Here is a 16,590-nt window from a genome sequence, read left to right as displayed (position 1 = left end):
CTTTTCTGTTTCTATTGAGATGGTCATATTGTTTATGTCCTTTATCCTATTAATATAGTGTATTACATTAATTTTTTTGTGAATGTTAAACCAATCTTGTATTCTTGGATAATTTCCAGTTGATCACAGTATCATCCTTTTCATATGTTGGTAAATTTTGTTTGCTTATTTTCATAAGGCTTTTTGTATCTATGTTCAAGATGGATATTGGTGGTTTTTTTCCTTGTGATGTCTTTTTCTAGCTTTAGTATCCGGGAAAAGTGAGTGGTCTTATAGTGTGAGTTGGGGTGTTCATTCCTCTATTTTCTGAAAGACTATATGAAAAGTTATCAGTATTTGTTCTTTAAATATTTGCTAGAATTCACCAGTGAAGACATCTAGGTTTGGGCTTTTCTCTGTGGGAAGGTTTTTAATTACTAATTCAGGTTATTCACCTGTTATAGGTCTCTTCAAATTTTTCTATTTTTTTTCTTGAATTAGTTCCAATAATTTGTGCCCTTCTAGGAATTTGTCCATTTCATCCAAGTTGTTTAATTTATTTACAACTTATTGTAATATTGTAAACAATATTTACCATATGTCCTTATATTCATTTAATTTCTTTAGGGTCTGTAGTGATGTTCCCTTTTGCATTGTTGATTTTGGTAATTTGTTTTATCTTCTCTTTTTCCCCATGGTTAATCCAGTTAGAGTTCTGTCAGTTTTATTGCTCATTCCAAGAACCAACTTTTGGTTTCATTGATTCTCACTATTGTTTTCTGTTTTCTATTTTATTGATTTCTGTTCTAATCTATATTTCTTTTCTTCTGCATGCCTGGGTTTACTTTCCTTTCTTTTTGAGACTTTTCTTCTATTCTAACATAGGCATGTAAATCTATTCACTTCTCTCTAAGCAATTTTTTTAGTTTTATCCCCTGATTTTTGTTTTATTTTAATTTCCATTTAGTTAAACTTTTCTAATATCCCTTGTTATTTCTTATTTTATGCATGAATTATGTGTTTAATTTCCTAATATTTGTGGATTTCCCAGATTTATTTCTGTTGTCAACTTCTAATTCATTCCATTGTGGTTGGAGTATATACTTTGTATGGATTCCGTTACTGAGACTGTTTTATGGCCTCACACATGGTCTATCCTGGAGAAAGTTTTCTGTGCACTTGAAAGGAATGTGCATTCTATAGTTCTCGAGTAGAGTGTTCTATATTTGTCAGTTAGGTTGAGTTGGTTGTTAGTATTGTTAAAGTCTTCTATATCCTTTTCTGTTTATTGTTCTATTCATTATTGGGAGGGGGTTATTGAGCTCTCCACCTAGAATTGGTTCCCTTCTGAAGAATATTGACTCTCCATCTTGACTGTGACTTCAGGGATAAAGAAGCCAATTGACTCAGCTTATTTTTCTCTTACATGAGGTTTTAATTTTAAGTATTTCCTCATGGAACACAAGACTTCCAGAATTTGCCGAACTTCCTTGTTTCTCTAGCAAGCAATGTTTCTCAAATTTATCCTTGTACACGTATCACACAAAAGGCATCAGGTCTGAATTTGTCTTTATCGGTAGGAGAAGCCTACAGTCTGTGTGTCAGCCAATCCTGCTGATCCTGCCTATTCTGCCTCCAGAGTTGTATATGTGAAGGATGCATTCACTTTTGAGGAGAAACAGAAGTTGAGGAGGGAAGAGGGCCACAGGACACAAGGATAGAAGACAGATGGAAAAGGAAAGACAGAAAAAATAAGAGAAAGGAATGAAGCACTCATGTGAAGGCTGGACAATTGTTGTTGATCTCTGGAGGGCTGCCAAGCCCAAAGAATTGAGACTATTACCTTCTCCAAATTCTTCATTTTGAAACACTGATTATTTTGATTGCTCTATATTTTAATATGCTCAATGTTTTTGATGTAATTTATATTTAAAGACTAAATAGGGAAGAATCTGTGTTAAGAGCTTGGACATGGGAGAGATAGCAGCAATGCACTGATCCCCCTCACACTTGGCAGCTCCCTGAGTACATACCGCTGTTGGAATGGATACCTTTGGGGTATAAATGCAGTCTCTTAATAAATGAAGAAAAATAATTCTTAGGAGAGGCGGAGTATATAGTCTCAGGAATGATACCTGAATAATATTTTGCATTTGTGTTAGTGCAAGCAATATTGGAGGGGAAGGTATTGAACAGGAGCATCTTATGCCTTTGCTGCAGAAGTGAATTTAATTCTACTTCAGAATGAGAAGACCATTCTTATTTGAAGCATTCGCATTTTAGACCATTCTAATTTTATTTACAAGGAGCAAATAATTCTTTATTGCCAGCATAATATTTCAAATACCTGTTCCATTGCTTCCCAGTGCAGAGAATGCCAATCACATCAGACAGAAGACAGGTGCCAAAGAGAACACAAGTGCAGGTCGGGGTACTCCACAACGGAGACACAGGGAGATGTCACACCATGCATGCAGCCAGTTTCATTAACAAGTAAGTCTAGTAAATCAAGTAAATCCAGCATACTTCCAAATAATAACAGCTTCCACAAAAATTAGCTAAGAAAGAACTGATACCAAATAAATATGTTTTGATTAAGTGTGACTAGCAATTAGTACTAAAAATTCTAAAGCAAGAAGTGGAGAGAATCAAGATAGATCATAATGCTTTAGATAAGAAAAACCTAGACTATTATGAGAGCAACCAGGTAAAAGGTCCTTACCAATCCTTCAGTGGTAGATTTGAAAATGTGCACAGTCCTTCTCAGCAAATTCTTTTGTCACGTCAAAAAAGTCTTAAGTATGTTATACATGGACACCTGGGCCAAATAAGGCTTTTAGGGTCAAGATTCTTAAATCAAGACAGAGCAGTACCCCTTGCTTCGGGCTGCTGTGGCTGGGATGTCTGTTATTAGGCTGGGCTATGTGTTACTCTGCTATGCCATTTTCCTGTTTACAGAGTGGTCTCTTGTGCATTATTTCCATTCATTTTTATAACAAGTCAGGAAAGAGAGCCACAGAGATAAAATGACCCCCAGGTCTCTCTTCAACTTACATTAGACCAGTCTTTCTCCATCTTGAATGAGTAAAGATTATCTTTCCAATCTAAGTAGAATTACACTGTAGTTATCCCCATTCAAGAGAATTTTATTTTATTCCTCTTTGCTAGGTCTTGGCTTTCCCTCAATTCTCTTCAAGCATAAATTCCAAGCGGTTCATAGCTTTTCTTAAACAGAGCCCATATTTCTTTAAGATGTGTCTTATCTGAACCATTTGATATATAGAAATCAGTGAGGCTAAAAAATCCAGATAACACTAATAAAAAGCCTTAATAAGAGGAAGTAGAAAACCAGAAAGACAACTCCACATGCTCTTAGAGCCTATCTAGTCCCTACGCACTCAATTTACCAACTGAAAAACTGAGGCCTGAGTTCGCATGTTAGCCAAGGGCAGCCCCCCACTCCCAACTCTCAGCACAATGCTCCCTACGTTTCTGAAAGGGCAGTGCTGGTTGCAGTAACCGGATTCCATCTTCTCATACTGATTGAATCGCTATGTAGCCCAGATGGCAAGCTTCATGCTGTGGCTGCCTGAGGCAGCACCCCTTGCCCTGGCCGTCTGCAGAGAAGACATGGGTGAGAGTAGCCTTCCCCAGGTCCTTCTGAAGACACTGCCCTTACGAGACACCACAGTGGATAGGTTGTGTCGTGGAACAGAGGGAGTCTCCCCAGCATCACTGGTGTGTGCACAATGCCCTGAACTCCTGAATACTGTCAGACATCTAATGAGAGTAAGTCTTATGTAGGAGTAGCCTGGGAAGCACAGTGTTTTATGAAGAGTTTGATATAATGGAAAAAATATGAAATTCGGTATTCAAAAACTGGAATTCAAAACCTGGCTCTGCCACATTCCAGCTTTGTAGACTTTGTAGATGAGCAACTTACTTCATCTCTCTGAGTTTCCATCTGTGGGTCAAGAAATACGCAGTGGTTAAGAATCTGCCTGCCAATGCAGAGGACACAGGTTTGAGCCCTGGTCCAGGAAGATCCCACATGCTGCGGAGCAACTAAGCCCGTGCACCACAACTACTGAGCCTGCGCTCTAGAGCCCATGAACCACAACTACTGAGCCCACGTGCTGCAACTACCGAAGCCCATGTGCCTAGAGCCCGTGCTCCGCAACAAGAGAAGCCACTGCAAAGAGAAGCCTGCACACCGCAACGAAGAGTAGTCCCCGCTCGCCCCAACTAGAGAAAGCCTGCATGCAGCAATGAAGACCCAACACAGCCAAAAGTAAATAAAATAAAAATAAATTATAAAAAGAAAGAAATATTTAGTGAATGTCTATTTTATTCTGGGCACTGGGCCAGGCTCCTGAGGCATCACAATGAATGAGAAAGACCCAGTTTCTTCTGGGTAAACGTGGGACATCATAATGAATGAAAAAGACCCAGTTTCCTTTCTTTGAAGCCTACTATTTAGCCTTAGTTTACCAATCTATACATTAGGGACACTAACACTACCTGTCTCGTTGTTTTATGAGAATCAAAGGTGATCATGGATGGAAAATCACCTTGCAGACTATAGCTCTTTCCAGTTTCTCTTGAGACAGAGCTCAGGGCCTGACTGGCAGCCGCTCACCACAGGCCCTGCATGTGTGTTTTCACTGCATCTTCCAGCCACCTCTCACTGGAGCTTCATGGCAACTGTCCTGGGCAGCATCACAGCTTCCTTCCACGGGCGAGGTAGCCTCACCCCAGCGCCTCCATTTTGAGCAATGAGCCTCTCCAGGTACTAGCCTGGGGTGCCTTCAGTCCTTCTTACCCACAGGAGCCAGACTCCCAGATGCAGCTGCGTACTTCTGGCCTCAGCTCCTGCTGCTGCTCTTTCTGTTCCATTTCTGGTCCACAGAGATGTTTGCCCTGTTCCCTGTACAGGGGGAAGTCTACAGACTGCCTTCCCAGCAATAACTCAAAGGACATCTTCTACAGTAACTGCAAGGACATGTGCCTCTAAGGCCCAGTCAGTCCTCTGAGCCCTGCTCTTTCCAGAATGGTGTCTCAAAAGCATATGACTTTTCCTCCGAACTTCCTCAAGACCAGCAGTACTAGTTTCCTATGGCTGCTATTACAAATTATCAGAAACTTAGTGGCTTAAAAAAATACAAATTTATTATCTTACAGTTCAGGAGGTCAGAAGTCTAAAATGAGTTGGTGGGCTATGTTCCTTCTGGATGAGATTCAAGGGCAAATCTATTTTCTTACTTTTTCTGGCTTCATTCCTTCTCTCATGGCCTCTTCCTCCATCTTCAACACCAGCAGCTGCTGTGCTGCCACTTTATGTGGAACTGTTTCCCCCTTTTGATTTTAGGTGTCCCTTGACTTAGATTTTAATCTACAGTGCCCTGCCTTCAGTAGGGGATTACCAATTGTTGATTTAGGGAAGAAATATACAATTCAAAGAATAAATGAAATTTAAAAATGGATACAAATAGAACATAATTAAATGATTTCAAATCTCTGTCTCTCTCTGACCTCTGACTCCATCATCACATCTTCTCTGACTCTGGCTCTCCTGCTTCCCTCTTTCACTTATCAGGACACTTGTGATTCCATTGGGCTTATCTGGAAAATCCAGGATAACCTCACCTGCAAAGTCCCTTTTGCCATGTAAGGAAACATATTCATAGGTTCTGGGGATTAGGGCTTCTTTGGGTGGCCATAATTTTATCTGCCACACCAGCCCACAGCACTATGCTGTGAACACTCCTCAGGCTTGCTAGCCTCTCAAAGAGCTCCTCTTTCTTCCCCCCAGAGTGCCATATAGGTTTCCAGAGGCAATGCCCCATCTTGATGCTGTGGTCTGAAGAGTGACTTGAGCCATGAGGGTGTCCAGCTTCCAGAACCCATGGCTAAATCTTGGGGAATGGGTATATCTCTTGAAGCTGGTGGGGATTTCTGTGGCTCACAAATTTTGTGCCAGGTATATGGCTATCCTTTGTATTGGATATGCCTACACCCAGTCCTATATCAGAGCAGGAAATAGCCTTAGTGACAATCTAGTCTAAGACCTTTACCTTACAAATGAGGAACCTATAGCCCAGAGAGGTAAAGTGACATCCCTTATGGCAAAGTTGGGACAAGAGTCCAGGTCCCTTTTCCCTCCAACTCTTGTCTCCCTTTCTTACTTCACATGCCTTGTGGGCAGGGTTGTTAGATTCGGCTAAGGAAGGGCACAATCTTCATCAGACAACCATAATCCAACCCTTCCCACTGAAGGCTTCCTGTAGAAGGCAGAGGCAACACCCTGGAAGAGGCCCATTCTGATGGGGAGGCAAGAAATACTTCACCAGACACCCTGAAAACATGCCAACTCATTAAGGCAAATCCCTCTCTGGAGCTCAAGGTCCAGCTGCCAGGTTGGCACCAGAATCACATTAGGATGAAAGAATCACAAGTCACAGCTTGTTGAGGGGTCAAGATCTAAGTCCCAGTGACCTGATTGCTCAGAAGATGAGGAAACACATTTCTGTAAGTAGAACCAGGGAACTAATATGGCCTGTCATGGTGAGTTCCAGAAGACGGACAGGGATAAGAGGCTACAAATAGCCCCAGTGACCTTAGTATGATAAGAAGTTGTGTTCCTATGAAATGCATGACTACCCAGAACCCTTCTGATACATCTGAAGGGGCAAAGATTGAATAGAAATAGGACACGCTGATGTCACTCCTGCTGACATGCTGCACTTGGCCCCTGGGTACATCCCTGAGCCTTATGCACAAGCGGTCACCCTTTGTAACCCTTCAAGGATAAGCGGAGCAGAAAGAGGGTGGGGTGGGGGTACTCTGGATTTGTGAGCTGCTGTGAACCGCTGGTGCCCTGTAAGCTACTCAGGCAGGCAGGAACGCAGCCTGCTTGTCCATCTGCTTGTCTACCTCGCCCAAGCCAGGACAGCTGGATTTTTTGGTTGTTGTCGTGGCAGAAAATAGTTAACATGTTTTAACACTTTTTTTTCCCAAATAAGTCTAAAGTAATTCAATAAGACATAGCCTCAAGTGAGAATTTTTTATCCCCTTATATTAAAAAACAATGACATGTTTTATCTTATTATAAAAGTAGTACCTGCTTATGGACTCAAATTTGGAAAATACCAAGAGCACATAGGAGAGAATAAAAATCACTGATAATTGAGTCATCTAGAAATAACGTCTGCTACTATGTTAGTATATTTCCTTATAAGACTGTTTTTCTTATATACATATAGTTTTCTCTTTTACAAAACAAGTTATATAACACACATTGTTTAACCTTTTTTTAAAAAATCTAATAATAGGCCTTGAATACTTTCCCATATTATTAAATATTTTTATATAGCATAAATATAATGGCTGCATAATATTTAGGTATACTATATTTTATTTAACTAAATCCTTATTGTTTGAGCATTTAAATGATTTCTAGTTTTTCACCGTCATGAACAACACCCCCAAGATACCTTTTTAGTTAAGCCAATAGAAAATATTTGGTTGCAACCCTGTTCCTCAGGTCTGTCAGGTAGTCTATAGAGAAAAATATCTTTTGATTCTTGATGGTGAGTTAGTACATTAATAGCACTTAGACAAGAAGTGATTCCTTTCTTTTTCAAACCATATAGATTCTGAAAAAAGAGACTAAATGGTCTTTGAAACTCAGAGAGACCACAAGAGCTAAACCTGTCTGCAAGGCCTTCTTGATGGAGAGTACCCAGCCAGTGCAGCTCATGACATGATAGGTGAATAGACAGGGGGAAGTCTGCCCAGAAGGCTTCTTAAAGGACTGGAAAAGGACAGAGATATCAATGACTCTGGGGCTGGGTGACATGCCTTAGCAAACCCTGAAGTCCAATCCCATTTATAGAGGACAGATGTCCTGAGGTGGTCTCCAAAGTGTGTGCATGATTATATTTATTTTAATTTAAAGAAGAAACAAAATAAGCTTTACCAATAGTATTATACAGCTAGAAACAAATATATGCATATAATTGATGAACACATACATAGCAGGGGTGCTCAGAAATATTTTATTAATGGGGCATACAATGAAATAAAGTTTAGAGACCACTGCCTTAAACCAGAAACTTCATAGTAGACAGAGTGAGCAGAATAGGAAGGGAGCTTCAGCGGAACACTCGACATAGATAGACAGTCCCAGTTTGGATCACCCCATTTGATGTAAGTGAAAAGAAAGGAACATTGTACTGTCCTGGAGTGTGTGTGTGTGTGTGTGTGTGTATTTCCGATTACATATTTCTTCTATTCCAGTTTGCCTATCTCCCCTGACTGCTTTCCCAGCTTCAACATCTTGCTAAAACCAGAGGTCTTTGCTAAAGACTGATTATACAGACAAAGTGAGGGGAGCAATTATTGACCACCAGAAGCTAGGAAAGACGTATGGAATGGATCCTCCTGCAGAACCTCCAGAAGGTACCAAACATACCAACACTTTGATTTCAGACTGCTGGCTTCCAGAACTGGAAAACATTAATTTCTGTTGTTTTTTTTTAATAAATTTATTTATTTTATTTAATTTATTTTATTTTTGGCTGCATCGGGTCTTTGTTGCTGTGCACAGGCTTTTCTCTGGTTGCAGCGAGAGGGGGCTGCTCTTCGTTGTGGTGTGCGGGCTACTTATTGCCGTGGTTTCTCTTGTTGTGGAGTACAGGCTCTAGGCATGTAGGCTTCAGTAGTTGTGGCACACAGGCTCAGTAGTTGTGGCTCACGGGCTCTAGAGTGCAGACTCAGTAGTTATGGTGCACGGGCTTAGTTGCTCCGCGGCATGTGGGATCTTCCCGGACCAGGGATCAAACCCGTGTCCCCTGCATTGGCAGGTGGATTCTTAACCACTCTGCCACCAGGGAAGCCCAATTTATGTTGTTTTAAGCCACCCAGTTTGTGTTCATTTGTTGCAGCAACTACTAGAATCTAACACAGAAGGGTACAACAGGAGTGGACCAAAAGGCTAAATGACCCCACTCTGGCATTGCAGTACCTTGTCATCTGTGGCAGCTTCGCTAGGCATTTCAGAGCTCCAAAACAGTATTTCTCAACTTTTTGGAAACTAAGCTACTTAGATAAACAGGAAAATCTCAGTAGTAGAGTTCCATCCACGCCCTCCACCAAAAACAAAACAAAAGAAAGCAGGAACTTGAGAATCACTGCCCTGGAAGAGAACTGAGTTGATACAGAAAGACTGTAGACTCCCAGCTGAGTCTACTGCCATTCTTCCTGTGTATGCATATGAGCGAGGGGTCGGGGAGGAGTTTTGGGGAGGAACTGCTAATCTGTTGCGTGTTTTAAAGCTAGAGCTTAAGAGCTGCTGCCTAAAATCATAATGAGGTCACAGACACCCCAAAACACACCACTGGATGCGGTCCTGCTCACTAGAAAGACAACATCCAGCCGCATCTGCCAGAACACAGTCCCCTCCACCAGGAAGCCTACACAACCCACTGAACCAACCTTAGACACTAGGGGAAGACACCAAAAACAATGGGAACTATGAACCTGCAGCCTGCGAAAAGGAGACCCCAAACACAGTAAGTTAAGCAAAATGACCTGGAAGATAAAATAGTGGAAATAACTACCGCAGAGCAGAATAAAGAAAAAGAAATGAAAAGAATTGAGGACAGTCTTAGAGACTTTAAAATAAAGACCGTACAAGAGATAAGGAGGGACATTACATAATGATCAAAGGATCAATCCAAGAAGAAGATATAACAATTGTAAATAGGTATGCTGCCAACATAGGAGCACCTCAACACATAAGGCAAACGCTAACAGCCATAAAAGGCAATATCTACAGTAACACAATCATAGTAGGGGACTTTACCACCCCCCTTTCACCCATGGACAGATCATCCAAAATGAAAATAAATAAGGAAACACAAGCTTTAAATGATACATAAAACAAGATGGACTTAATTGATATTTATAAGACATTCTATCCAAAAACAACAGAATACACTTTCTTCTCAAGTGCTCATGGAACATTATCCAGGATAGAGCATATCGTGGGTCACAAATCAAGCCTTGGTAAATTTAAGAAAATTGAAATCATATCAAGTACCTTTTCCGACCACAACGCAATGAGACTAGGTATCAATCACAGGAAAAAATCGGTAAACAATACAAACACATGGAGGCTAAACAATACACTACTAAATAACCAAGAGATCACTGAAGAAATCAAAGAGGAAATCAAAAAGTACCCAGAAACAAATGACAATGAAAACACAACGACCCAAAACCTATGGGATGCAGCAAAAGCAAAAAGCAGTTCTAAGAAGGATGTTTATAGCAATACAATCCTACCTCAAGAAACAAGAAACATCTCAAATAAACAACTTAACCTTACACCTAAAGCAATTAGAGAAAGAAGAACAAAAAAACCCCGAAGTAAGCAGAAGGAAAGAAATCATAAAGATCAGATCAGAAATAAATGAAAAACAAATGAAGGAAATAATAGCACAGATCAATAAAACTGAAAGTTGGTTCTTAGAGAAGATAAACAAAATTGATAAACCACTAGCCAGACTCATCAAGAAAAAAAGGGAGAAGATTCAAATCAGTAGAATTAGAAATGAAAAAGGAGAAGTAACAACTGACACTGCAGAAATACAAAGGATCATGAGAGATTACTACAAGCAACTATATGCCAATAAAATGGACACCCTGGAAGAAATGGACACATTCTTAGAAAAGTACAACCTTCCGAGACTGAACCAGGAAGAAATAGAAAATATAAACAGACCAATCACAAGCACTGAAATTGAGACTGTGACTAAAAATCTTCCAACAAACAAAAGCCCAGGACCAGATGGCTTCATAGGCGAATTCTATCAAACATTTAGAGAAGAGTTAACACCTATCCTTCTCAAACTCTTCCAAAATATAGCAGAGGGAGGAACACTCCCAAACTCATTCTATGAGGCCACCATCACCCTGATACCAAAACCAGACAAAGATGTCACAAAGAAAGAAAACTACAGGCCAATATCACTGATGAACATAGATGCAAAAATCCTCAGCAAAATATTAGCAAACAGAATCCAACAGCACATTAAAAGGATCATACACTATGATCAAGTGGGATTTATCCCAGGAATGCAAGGATTCTTCAATATATGCAAATCAATCAATGTGATACACCATATTAACAAATTGAAGAATAAAAACCGTATAATCATCTCAATAGATGCAGAAAAAGCTTTCGACAAAATTCAACACCCATTTATGATAAAAACGCTCCAGACAGTAGGCATAGAGGGAACTTTCCTCAACATAATAAAGGCCAGATATGACAAGGCCATATATGACAAACCCACAGCCAACATCATCCTCAATGGTGAAAAACTGAAACGATTTCCACTAAGATCAGGAACAAGACAAGGTTGCCCACTCTCACCACTATTATTCAACGTAGTTTTGGAAGTTTTAGCCACAGCAATCAGAGAAGAAAAAGAAAGAAAAGGAATCCAAATCTGAAAAGAAGAAGTAAAGCAGTCACTGTTTGCAGATGGCATGATACTATACATAGAGAATCCTAAAGACGCTACCAGAAAACTACTAGAGCTAATCAATGAATTTGGTAAAGCAGCAGGACACAAAATTAATGCACAGAAATCTCTTGCATTCCTATACACTAATGATGAAACATCTGAAAGAGAAATTAAGGAAACACTCCCATTTATCATTGCAACAAAAAGAATAAAATACCTAGGAATATACCTACGTAGGGAGACAAAAGACCTGTATGCAGAAAACTATAAGACACTGATGAAAGAAATTAGAGATGATACCAACAGGTGGAGAGATATACCATGTTCTTGGATTGGAAGAATCAATATCGTGAAAACATCTATACTACCCAAAGCAATCTACAGATTCAATGCAATCCCTATCAAATTACCAATGGCATTTTTTAGAAAACTAGAACAAAAAAATCTTAAAATTTGTATGGAGACACAAAAGACCCCGAATAGCCAAAGCAGTCTTGAGGGAAAAATATGGAGCTGGAGGAATCAGACTCCCTGACTTCAGACTATACTACAAAGCTACAGTAATCAAGACAATATGGTACTGGCACAAAAACAGAAACATAGATCAATGGAACAAGATAGAAAGCCCAGAGATAAACCCACGCACCTATGGTCAAGTAATCTATGACAAAGGAAGCAAGGATATACAATGGAGAAAAGACAGTCTCTTAAATAAGGGGTGCTGGGAAAACTGGACAGCTACACGTAAAAGAATGAAATTAGAACACTTCCTAACACCATACAGAAAATAAACTCAAAATGGATTAGAGACCTAAATGTAAGACCAGGCACTATAAAACCCTTAGAGGAAAACATAGGAAGAACACTCTTTGACATAAATCATAGCAAGATCTTTTTTGATCCACCTCCTAGAGTAATGGAAATAGAAACAAAAATAAACAAATGGGACCTAATGAAACTTAAATGCTTTTGCACAGCAAAGAAAACCTTAAACAAGACAAAAAGACAACCCTCAGAATGGGAGAAAATATTTGCAAATGAATCATCAGACAAAGGATTAATCTCCTAAATATATAAACAGCTCATGCAGCTCAATATTAAAGAAACAAACAACCCAATCCAAAAATGGGCAGAAGACCTAAATAGACATTTCTCTAAAGAAGACATACAGATTGCCAAGAAGCACATGAAAAGCTGCTCAACATCACTAATTCCTAGAGAAATGCAAATCAAAACTACAATGAGGTATCACCTCACACCAGTTAGAATGGGCATCATCAGAAAATCTACAAACAACAAATGCTGGAGAGGGTGTGGGGAAAAGGGGACCGTCTTGCACTGTTGGTGGGAATGTAAAATGATACAACCACTATGGAGAACAGTATGGAGGTTCCTTAAAAACTAAAAGTAGAATTACCATATGACCCAGCAATCCCACTACTGGGCATATACCCAGAGAAAACCATAATTCAAAAAGACACATGCACCCCAATATTCATTGCAGCACTATTCACAATAGCCAGGTCATGGAAGCAACCTAAATGCCCATCGACAGATGAATGGATAAAGAAGACGTGGTACATGTATACAATGGAATATACTCAGCCATAAAAAGGAGCAAAATTGGGTCTTTTGTAGAGACGTGGATGCATCTGGAGACTGTCTTACAGAGTGAAGTACGTCAGAAAGAGAAAAACAAACACCGTATGCTAACACATATATATGGAATCTGAAAAAAAAAAAAAGAAGGTTCTGAAGAACCTAGGGGCAGGACAGGAATAAAGACAGAGACATAGAGAATGGACTTGAGGGCATGGGGCGGGGGAAGGGTAGGCTGGGATGAAGTGAGAGAGTGGCATGAACTTATATATACTACCAAATGTAAAATAGGTAGTTAGTGGGAAGCAGCCGCATAGCTCAGAGAGATCAGCTTGGTGCTTTGTGAACACCTAGAGGGGTGGGATAGGGAGGGTGGGAGGGAGACGCAAGAAGGAGGAGATATGGGGATATATGTATATGTATAGCTGATTCACTTTGTTATAAAGCAGAAACTAATACACCATTGTAAAGCAATTATACTCCAATAAAGATGTTAAAAAAAAAAAAGCTAGAGCTTAGCTAGAGATCAAAATCTTATCTTGCTAGAGAAGAAAAATATGTTCCTTTGTCTACATTGCAAAACACCAGAAGTAGTAGACATTAAACATGGCCCTGATACTTCTTAAAAAGTCATAGAATGCCTCAACCTGATGATTCCTCAAGATTTTATTAATCTATAATATTGTGTTCCATCAAGATCATCACTTTTTATTATCTTGCTGCTCTGAATTGTTTCTCCCTTATTATTCTCAGCTACAGGGGCCATAAATTAAATTCATTCAGAATTTATATTCCTACAGTTCATTATCTACGATTGGTATTATCTCACTGCCTTTCTCTGGCCCTTCTATATCCCCTGACAAGAAATATTGTAATAGAGTCTAAATACCATCCAACCAATAAATGTTGAGTTTAAAAAACAAACAAGCAAAAAAAAAAAACCTCTATTGACTACATTGCCCTAAAGGGCACTCCATCACTCCTTCTTATCTCCACCAATGGTATTATTTCTGCCAAAATGACAGAGAAAGTGAGATTCTAAAGATTTGAGAGTTAGGCCCTTGCTTTGCTGCTGTCTGAATTGGGCATGTCATTTTCTCTCTCCTCACCTTCACCTCTTTCCCTGCAGGTCAAGGGACATTACAATACATCAGCCTGCTTCATGAGGAGCAACCCTACTTCAGGGAACAAACAGATAGCGATGTAATCAGTTGACTCAAAAATCAATGAGGGGTCCATTACTGGAAATTTTGAACACCTCTCAGTGACCTTCCAGAAGCATCCCTACAAAAGCTGGGAGGATGGTCTCTTGTTTCTAAGACTGACCAAGGCTGTGGAATATAGATCCCTCCATTAGACCCCAAGAAAAATAAACACAAGTATCTGACAATGGTGAGATTCCCCCAAGTTATGTTTGGATGTGTTTGTTCACTAAAGAACTTGATAAAATGAACCGGTATATCCACAGAGGCTTTGTCATGGTTGTTCCCATCATCATCTTCAGTGATGTGAGATTCTACCACGCTAGGAAGAGCGGTGATTTTTCAGAGAGATGGAAGTTGGCAATACTTACTAAAAAGTGGAGATTCGAATCCTGGCTGATTCATCTAATAGGAAATGGTTCACATTCAGTGCATGCTCTGGCCCTTGGGACTCAGCTTTATAGAAACATAAAGTCCTCAATATATTTCCACAGTGAGGACCACTGAGAAGTGAGTATTTCTTTCTTCCCTCCTCTCCTTCCTTTTTTTTTCTCACAGTACACGGAGTAACATGCAGATGCCAAAGATCATAAGATAGAGGATGGAGGAGGAGAAACAGGTCAGAGAGTGGCAATACATAATCTATTGGCACTGCTTTAAAAATTGTTTAAAAATTTAAAAAGCACTGATCTTCAAAGTTATAAAGTCTGACACCACAGCAACACCTGTGGACAATTGCCACTTGTCCCTGTCTCCTGATCTCACTGAACTGCGATCACAATTCAATCGTTATCAGATAAAAAAACCGTACAATGACCAAAAATGCATGTACTGCCAGGACTGTTTCTAAAGGTTAGGAATTGGGATCCAGAGACATCCCTAGGGGTGGCTGAATGGGAGTACACCTGAAAGAGGGTCCACACCAATAGTACAGTAAACCTCAGAATCACCTGAGAAACTTACACAACCATAAAATAAAACAGAGTCCCATAGAAATCAAAGCTGCAATGACATACTGTATTCCATCCACCAGATGAACAAAAATGACAAAGTCTGGCAATACCGGGTACTGGTGAGGATGTAGAATCCCGGATGTACTAATACATCACTAAAGGGAGTATAACTTGGTGCCACGGCTTTGGGAAATACATTGGATTATCTACTGAAATGGAAGCTGTACCTTGTGACCCAGAAATTCCACTCCAAGTTCTATGCTCTAGAGAAACTCTTGGACGTGCATACGCACCAAGAGGCATGCACAAAAATGCTGACAGTAGTGTTGTTGGTAATAGCAAAAACCTGGAAACAACCCAAATATCTAATGACAGTGGAAGAGATAAATTGTGGTATTTTTCTGCAATGGATTCAAAACAAAATGAGCCACAGCTACATGCATCAAAATGAACAAATCACAGAACAACATTATTCCATTTATATAACAGGTTGCAAACCTAATCTATATGTTGTTTGAGGCTATATACATAAGTGGTAAGGACACAAAGAAAGCAAATGAATGATTAACACAAAGTGCAGGATAATATTTACCTCTGGGGAAAGGGAGAGATTTTTGATCTAGGTGGGGGATAGAAGACATTGTAAAGGGACTGACAACATTCAAACTCCTACACTTGGTGATGAGAATAAAAGTACTGATTTTATTGTAATCTTTAATCCTTGCATATATGTTATATCTACTTTTTTGCACATGCTAGATTTTATAATAAAATTTTAAATTCTATAGATCTCTAGGCTCTATCTCAGATCTACTGAATCAGAATTAGGCTATAGCGCTTAGGAAGTATTTTTTTATAAGTTCTCCAGAAGATTCGGATGCATTATTGGGTTAAGAGCACACACCTACACACATACACACCCCACGTTACACAACAGTATCCAGATGAAAGCAGCTTAAAATATGTATCAAAGTCAAGAAATTTCAAGAGAGTCATAAAAATGGAAAAGGTCAGCCTGGGAGAGTGTGTAGAAAAGAAAGGTGCCTCACAGTTCAGGGCTCAAGGCTGATGGAGAAGCCTGGGAGCATTAGTTACTAGTTATTAGTCTTCCATGAGCGTACTTGAGCCCTGTCCCTGTTAGTTTCCCAAGAGCATCTGCCTGAGATAATCACCCCTAAGAACTGGGCCCACAGCAGGCTGTCACCACGGCTTTCGCTACAAAGACAGAAACATGATATGGTGAAAAGTATTCTGGTCTATGACTCATCACGGCAGACATCTAGACCTGGACCCACATGTATAAGCTGATCTTTAGCAAGTCAC

The 16,590-nt window shown here is 39.8% G+C and overlaps 1 protein-coding gene across 1 annotated transcript in view; it reads right to left on the bottom strand.

The window, feature by feature from the left end:
• Positions 1-16,590, bottom strand: part of ALK (ALK receptor tyrosine kinase) — a 739,286-nt gene that overhangs the window by 495,405 nt on the left and 227,291 nt on the right. The window lies entirely within an intron of this gene.

Source organism: Balaenoptera ricei, chromosome 13, assembly GCF_028023285.1.
Source record: "Balaenoptera ricei isolate mBalRic1 chromosome 13, mBalRic1.hap2, whole genome shotgun sequence".
Taxonomy (NCBI): domain Eukaryota; kingdom Metazoa; phylum Chordata; class Mammalia; order Artiodactyla; family Balaenopteridae; genus Balaenoptera; species Balaenoptera ricei.
Note: the sequence above shows the minus strand (reverse complement) of the source record. Positions and strands in the feature narration are given on the sequence as shown.